An 8699-nucleotide genomic window follows, 5' to 3' on the forward strand; every position below is an offset into this window, starting at 1 on the left:
AAAAGAGAAGTCCAGGAAGGGGTCTGGCAAGATTTCTATTCAGCTGTATCTGGCAGCACTGACTCATGCCTGTGATAGAGAAGATACTCAGACTCTCTGAAGTTTGCCCTATTTTCTAGACTTTTCAGTTGAGCTGGTGACTGTGACAGAGAATAACAGCTGAAAATCTTTAATCATGATAGTTAATGTGACATATAATTATTGCACAAACAAACAAAATCTATAGCAAATGTTTGCTCCAGATGTGTGGGACTGCCCAGCAACACTGCAATAACTGAAGCTTGTGGGTCCTATCCTGCAGTAAGGAAGTTAAAAAGTAGCTAAAATAATTTATGTGGCGATTTCACCTAGCTGGAGAGAAGGGAGTAAATGCTACATAGGCAAAATGGAAGCTTCATTCACTAGTCTTAAACTGAGCCAAACCATTATTTCTAGCCAGCAAACTGCTTTAGTAGGATTTTAACCATTGAAATATCACCATACCCAGTCTTTCCATTAGCACAGTTCACCTCTGGTTCTCCAAAGTTTGCAGCTCATTTTGTTAAACTGTGTGCTCCTGTGCTTAGTGTAGTTATGTTTGTTCACAGCCCTTCTCTCACCTGCAGTCAATGGCACACAAAGCTCTGTCTCCAGTCTATAAGCACTTCTGTGAATGGGGAGTGCACAGCTGTAGAAGCTGGTGTCAGACATTGCCAGCTGGCTGGTTTTTAACTGGGAAACTTTTCAGAGATAGAAAGGTAATGCTGAATGATTCTTAAGCTGTCCAAAGAGAAGCTGTCCAAAAAGATTAAAAAAAAGAGGAAAAAAAGAAACAGAAAAAAAAAAAAGAAGAATGCTTTTTATTCTTTCACCTGGCTTTTGGGGGAAAAAGAAATGTACCTCTCAGGTCAAGAGAGCACTAGAGACCTTTTTACAGTGTCTGTTCTCATTCAGCTGACACAGATAAAATAAATGAATTAGGCTCTGCCTCATCATTTTCTGCATCTCTAAGTTATTTGGCTCAGAGAACATCTATAAACTGCCAGTGTTACCAGACAAACGAAGTGCTGCATAGTTCATATACTTTTATAATGTGCACAAGAAAGCTGAGTGTCATTAATTTTTACAGTAAAGTACTTAAAAAAGTGGTGCAGCTTGCATAAATATCACCCAGATGGTAACATTTCCTTGCAATCATGAGTGTAGAAGAAGAAAGAAGGAGCAAAACTACCAGGCAGGAAGCAGGAGCAGCAGGCATATGCTGACCATATCTGTATGAACAGTCATGACCATATGTTGGACTCCATGACATACTCTGCTCCCTTTGACACCCAGTCCTGAGGGCTCTGGCCATGTTCTCTAGGCTAGGAGCTGCAGTGGGGGAGTTGTGCCTCTCTCTGGTAGTGGAGACATCAGAACAATTCATGTCCCTTCTTGGCTGTGTCTTCTGACTCTGTGCTGTAGCAACTGCCATAGGGAAGAAGTTATTTTCATTTCCTGTCCATTCACTGCTTTCTGTTGCCACACCCTGAGCGTCTTTTCTCCTAAGTCTTTTGACCTGGTGGAGTAATGAAATTTTTATGAAAGTCTGACTTAGCTCTGAGGACACTACTCACTGCAAATCACTGCGTGAGGTTGCAAAACCTGTTATTAGACCTTTCAAGGAACCAGAGCATGAACTGTGAGCCACTGAGACCTTTTTTGTTTGTTTTCATTAGCTGCAACATTCCTCCTTGCAGAAGAATTTAGATACATTGAAGCATTTGGCAATCATGAACTGTTTAGTGGGCATGGATAATGGGTTGATGGCTGAACTAGATGATCTTAGTGGTCTTTTCCAACCTTAATGATTCTATAATTGTATGGATCTATGAATGGCACAAAGTTCAACTAAGGTAACTGTCAGATGCCTCACCTGGGAGAGAGCAATGACAGACAGGCACAGATGGGGAGACGAGTGGCTGGGGAGCAGCTCAGCAGAAAGGGACCTGGGGGTGCTGATGACAGCTGCTCAGCATCAGCCAGCAGCGTGCTATGGCACCTAGGGGGCAAACCGCATTGTGGGGTGCATCAAAAACAGCAAAGCCAGCCGGTCAAAGGATGGGATGTTCCTGCTGTATTTAGTGCTGGTGCGGCCTCACACCGAGCATTGTGTGCAGTTCTGGTAGTGGTCTCTTTTTCTGGTAACTGATGACAAGACTTGCAGGAACAGCACACAGTTGCACTAGGGAAGAATCAGACTGGACATTAGGAAAAAGTTCTATGAGGGGGATCAAACACTGGGACAGGTTTCCTGTAGAGTGATTGATGCCTCACATCTGTCATCATTCAAAAAGATATTTAGGTATTTTGTTAGCCCTGAAGTGAATGGGTAGTTGATTATCTTTGTAGGTACCTTACAAATGAACGATTCTATTCTATTCTATTCTATTCTATTCTATTCTATTCTATTCTATTCTATTCTATTCTATTCTATTCTATTCTACCCCTCTGAGGGAGGGCTGGAATGGAGCATCAAGGAGGTGTGCACAGCTACAGAATCTGATGTCATACATTGCCAGCTGGCTGTTTTTTAGCTGGGAAACATTTCTGAGAGAGAGATGTAATTCTGAATGATTCATAAGCTGTCCAAAGGGAAGCTGGCCAAAATATAAAAAGTAAAGTTAAAAAAAAAAAAAAGAAGAAGAAGAATGCTTTTTATTCTTTATTCTGGCTTTTTGGAAAAAGAAATTGCACCTCCCAGGTCAAAAGAACACTAGAGACCTTTTTACAGCCTCTGTTCTCATTCAACTGACACAGATAAAGGAGATGAATTATGCTCTGCCTCATCATCTTTGTCCGTTTGTAGAGTCCTCTTATTCCACAAATACGAACATCCACTAGGGGGGACAAAAGTAATGTAATTGTGGTTTGGCAGCACATCACAAGAGTGGGAAGTTTTGTCTACCCCTCCATCTGCTGCAGGTCACTTTAAATGACTAGGGGATCTGGCAGACAAAAGCATAGCAGAACACATTTTCCTCTCACTTCTTTCCAGAACTGTCAGACATAGCATTATGACAAATAATCATGATAACAAGTTACAAATACCCCAAATATTTTTCTTACAGTTATATTGAGGATTCTGTTTGTTGCTGTTTCTCATGTCCTAGTTTCCTGAATATCGTACTGGATGATATCCTCATATCCTGCTGATAATAATCAGTCATTATCAAAACACAGATTATAGTGTGTATTTAAGTTTTTTTTATATCTGCAACACTAAAATACTCTTTCAGTAATGCAGAGGTTTGCATAATTGCTGAAAAATCCAAAATATTAACAAATTCCAAAACAAAATAGAAATATTAATAGACTTTGCGCTTAGAGAGAGTCAAGAAAAGTTTCTGGAAAGACATGAAGGACAGATATGGAATATATTATCATGTTTCAGTCATGGCACATGAGTGATGAGCCACCCTGAAAGGCTTGGGCATTTTGGAATGTGGTACCAGAGCAGCTGTCATATTAAATATATTTCTTGACTTGGGCTCTCACAAAGTGTCTTAAAAATGTTACCTTCAAAGTGTTGCTTAATTAATCTAATGGGAATTTCAGGCATTGTGATCTACTTGAAGAGGTATAATAAAGCATCTCTTAACAGGGTTTGAAGAAGATTGGATTATCATGGGAATTGAAATCTCCATGTCATAAGCAGTATGTCATGTTTTTATGCAAGGTACTATAAATCTTAAATACAAGCATCTCCCCACTGAAAAGTGTCCTTGAATCTCTCAATGTGACCAGTATTTAGTTTCCTCCTGACAAAAACTGCCATGCAAGCAAGTTACTGAAAGGAAACCTGAAATGTGAGTTCACAGAGGTCTGATAAAATAGAGCATATGCACATTCTCTCTCTCCATGGTTAAGTATGAGATCGCTGACCCCATAGGAAGAAGAGCAGAGTACCTTTTGCTTACAGCCAGGTCTCCTGGTCAAAGAGCCTGTACAAGGGCGGGTGTCGTGATGCCCACACCCTGACTGCTGCAGCATTTGTACCTCCCCATGGAAAGATTCCTCAGCATTTCTGTAGAATCAGATCTTGGATCTTCCTTTGGAAAATGTTAAGATGGGCTCATACCATCTAGGACCTATATTTATGGTTGCCAGAAAGCAGATATGCCAACTTTTGCTTTGGTAGACTAGGGGTGCTTCTGAGATGAAAAAGATTACCATAAAGGTATTTGGAAGTGTTCTACAAATCCCAGCCTTGCGCAAGCCACAGTGGTAGAATGAGATGTCAGAAAGGGCAAGGATAAAATAATAGAACAGTGTTGGGACAATTTGCAGAGCTGTACCCTACACATGAATACTGACTGTTCCCCAACTCCTTAACCACTGTCACACATATTCACCAAAGCCCTGTGTGGTAGTTACCCCTGATGGGCAGCTACACTCCACAACATGTGACTCTGCCTTTTCCTCAAAGGGAGAGGTTAGAAAAAGGCTCAAGGGCTGAGATGAGGACAAGGAGATTGCTCACCAATTACTGTCACAGGCAAAAAAAACCTCAGCAAAAGATGATTAATGTAATTAATTGCCTGTTGGTAGCAGACTAGAGTAATGAGAAATAAAAGCAAACTAAAGTCACCTTCCCCTCACCCATCCTCTTCTGCCTCCTCCCTGTGAGTGGCACAGATGAAGGGAGCTGCGGTCAGTGCATAACCCTTTGTCTGTGCTGCCCCTCCACAGCCACTCTCAGCCCCTGCTCCATGTGGGTCCCTTCTACAACGCCGTCCTTCGTGAACTGATCCCTGCGGGCTTCCCACGGGCTGCAGTTCTTCCAGCACCATCCCAGCATGGCTCCGTACCTCGGGGCCCACCCTGCAGGCACTGCCCCACATGAGTCCTCACAGGTGGCAGCTCCTCCAGCCCTCCTACTGCACTGTGGGCCCCTCTCCATGGGACAAGGGGCAATGGGCACAAACTGCAGCACAGGATGTTCCCTCTGAATGCCAGGCAGCACTTCTGTGCTGTGTGGATGGACAGAGCATTGGCACAGGAGGCTGTGGAGTTCCCTCCTTGGAGATCTTTGAAAACCACCTGGATGTGGTCCTGGGCACCCTGCTCTGGATATCTCTGTATGTGCAGATTTGGGGCCAAATGGATGCAGAGGTTCCTTCCAACCTCAGCTATCCTGTGATCCTTTTCCTTTCAGTCTCTCTAAATCCACACCACTCTGACTAACCTTCTCTTCAGCCTTTAAACTTTTGTGGAAAAGTGCCCTGACAGAACACTGCAGAGCCAGCTTTGGGAAGAGAAGGTCCTGAGGGAGTCAAATGCAAACAGATCCACTGATGTGGAATGATATGTCTCTGCCCTTCAAAACTACCAGACAAGCATGACAGCAATTATTGGTAGACAAGAACCATTTCAGACTTATCCATGAGAAGGCCCCATTTTAGAACTTAATGCCCAAAGGTGCTAAAGGATATATTCAATTCAAAACAATGTCTAACGCCCTGTATCTCTCTGTAAGAAGAGTCTAATGGATCCTCATGGTATCCTTGAAGCTGACAGAGCATCCCTCCCAAAAGCAAGTCAGAGGTGATGCTGCGCTCTGTGGTGCATCCAGCTCATAATCACTGCAGCACACAGGGAGATTAATTGTAGCTTAGATTGACTGACAAGATTGGCACATGCTTAATCAAAGAGACTACTTTATGAAGAGCTGTCAGTATTTCCTACAACTCATAATTTAGGAACATGATTATTAACATTAGCTTTTTATTTCCATGCTATTATAAAGCCAAACCTTCTCTGATATCTGAAGAGAAAGATCTTAAAATAACTGTGCTTCTGAAATCCCAGAAAGAGTGTTTTCCTGATATTTGCATTTTATCTATCCTGTAAATCATGAAATTCATTGCAATGAGAAGCAAACTCTAAAAACAAAAGATCTTATTTTTATCTTTAGTCATACGTCTTTGGAAATGATCTGTTAGACCCACCTTACCATCCTCCATATGCTGCCAACAGCTGTATTCAGATGAAAATCTGGTCCTGTGCTCATAGAGGAAGTCAGCATAACAATTATGCAGATCCAAATAATGTAATCAAAAGGATTTAAATGCTTGATGTGAGAGAAATCTGTGTGATTCTCTTTATCCAATGAACAGAGCCCAGCCACAGCTAGGTAAGGCACATCTCGAGCTCAGTGCACACCGTGTAGGTAATGGCAGTGGCTGCTCCACTTTGAGAATCATCTTGAGGAGGAATATAATATGTTTTGGCTCTGAGAAAGAATGTAGAATCATAGAATCATAGAATCATTAAGGTTGGAAAGACCACTAAGTTCATCTAGTCCAACCACCAACCCATGCCTGTGACAACTCTATTAGGGTAGGGTTACCCTGGTTGGCTTTTTCACTGAAAGTAATGTTGGCTTTTGCAAACTTCTCCATCAAATTCTCCATCACTTCTTTTTTTTTTTTTAATAGTTGTCTCCCTGTCTGTTACCTCAGGCACAGCAACATGGTCGGCTTTTCCCAAAAAAAAACATCACACACTGCTTGAAAAGTCTCAACTTGCCCTTTTACACAGTTTTCTCTGAAGCCTTATTTTCACATGGCATCTAGAAGAAATCTGCTAAGAAATCTTCCGTGGGAGAGAACTGGCAAGGACTATTTTATGGCAACTTTCCATCATCTCTGTGCTCTATACGTAGTGTGCTCAAAGTCCTCAGATCTTCCCTCCTGGTCACTGATGGTAGATAACTCACGAAGGTAGGTAACTCACCAGTTTTAATGCTTGAGATCTGCTTTTATGCATGCACTATGCATAAAGAAGCAAAGCCCTGCTCCAGAAAAGTAAATAGAAGACAACACATTTAATTAATAACAGTACATTATAGGCTCTCACAACACTATTGAGGGTTGGTTTAGTTTCCCCCATCTGCTGTGTGAGCAGCAAAGAAGCACGAAGGTTTCGAAGCAAGAAGGTTTGTGCAGGTGGACTTACACTTTTATGGAGTTACCTCTGCATTCACTAATGTGAAGCGGAAAAAATCTCAAGCACGTTGGTTCAGGAGTCATTATATGATGACTTTGCTATTACTGCCTTGGATTCAGAAAACCTTGTTAACAGGATATGTAAAATTACATTAGATTGAACAAATAGGAAGTGTTTCCTTTCCACAGGAAACACTTTATCTCCAGCATTGGAAATGTTTCACCTCAAATTTCTCAAATGCTAACACACCACAAATCAGCTGTGGCAAAGTTTCACTTTCTGCATATACTCATTTTGGTCCGGGAAAAGCTCTCTATATTGGAAAGGCTTTGAAGAATTGCAACCCTGAAAGCCATCCTGGAATTGTGAGACAGTAGTGAAAACATGGTTTTTTTTGTTAGTAAACATTTTTTTCTTTCTCTCAACACAATTTTGTATTTCCTTCTTCTGTGCAAGAGGATATATTTGTAGATGTAATTCATAGACTGGAGATTTGCTTGTGTGTGTGGCTGTGTAGTGAATTCATATCAGATCTGCTCCCTTCTTAGATGATAACTGCACTCTCAACTTTCCTGGAATCTCTGCTAGAGTTTTAACATATTTAGAAAAGTTCCAACTAATGAATTCAAACTGGTAATAAAGAGAAAGATCTTAGAATATCAGTGTACTAAATCGAAGAGCAGTCCTTCACAATGCTTTCTGTTCCAACAGAATTAGAAGGCAGCTGAGGTTGCACACTACTTTGCAGGACTATGCCTTACGTTAAGAGAGGATGGTGAAAGCAGAAAAAACACTTTTAAATCACATTAATTAAACTATATTGATTTAGCAGCCTTAAGGATCCTAAATATCTCCCAGTAAAATATCCTCAGTCACATTTGAACAGCTCTGAATGAGAGTGCAGCTAATCATCCTAATATAAATGTATAGGAAAAGAGGATTCATTAGCTCAATTGCCTGGTAAGGATCTCCTTTAAACTCATGGCAGAAAATTTAATAAAGTCCAATAGTCTGAGGAATTATGAAGTAGAGTTTTGAAGCATTTTCTTAATTAATATATTAATAAACCTCGAAATCTGTGGTAGGTAACATCTCAATCTACCAAAATATGTTTTATCAGTAGAGTCTAAAAGACCTCCCATACCAGTGGAATTACTGAGAACTGATAATTAACATCAGCAGTGGACAATGTGCAACAGAAAAACTGTTTAAGTTTTAAATAATCTTGTTAATAGTAGGTCAAACACAGACTGAAATGTGAGCACTGACGTAAATCTGAATGACACAATGACAGACATAAGAAACTGAAATATGAGAGGCCCAGACTAACAACATCTGTTAATAGGACATTCCTTGGAGGGAGAGAGGGAGGTTCCGGGCTCTGCTCCTGGGAACTGATGGGTGGATGGAAATGGCACAGAGCTGCCAGAGGAGCATCACATTGGGCATTAGAAAATGTTTCCTTAGTGTGAGGGTGGTCAGACACTGGGAGAGGCTTCCTAGAGAGGAGGTTGATGCACTTTTCCTGTCAGTGTTCACAGGGCATTTAGACAATGTCCTCGGTAACATGCTCTAACTTCTGGTTAGCCCTGAGATGGGCAGGAGTTGGACCTGATAATCTTCAAAGGTTCCAACATTCTATTCTATTCTATTCTATTCTATTCTATTCTATTCTATTCTATTCTATTCTATTCTATTCTATTCTATTCTATTCTATTCTATTCTATTCT

Source organism: Numida meleagris, chromosome 1 (assembly GCF_002078875.1).
Source record: "Numida meleagris isolate 19003 breed g44 Domestic line chromosome 1, NumMel1.0, whole genome shotgun sequence".
In the NCBI taxonomy this organism is placed as follows: domain Eukaryota; kingdom Metazoa; phylum Chordata; class Aves; order Galliformes; family Numididae; genus Numida; species Numida meleagris.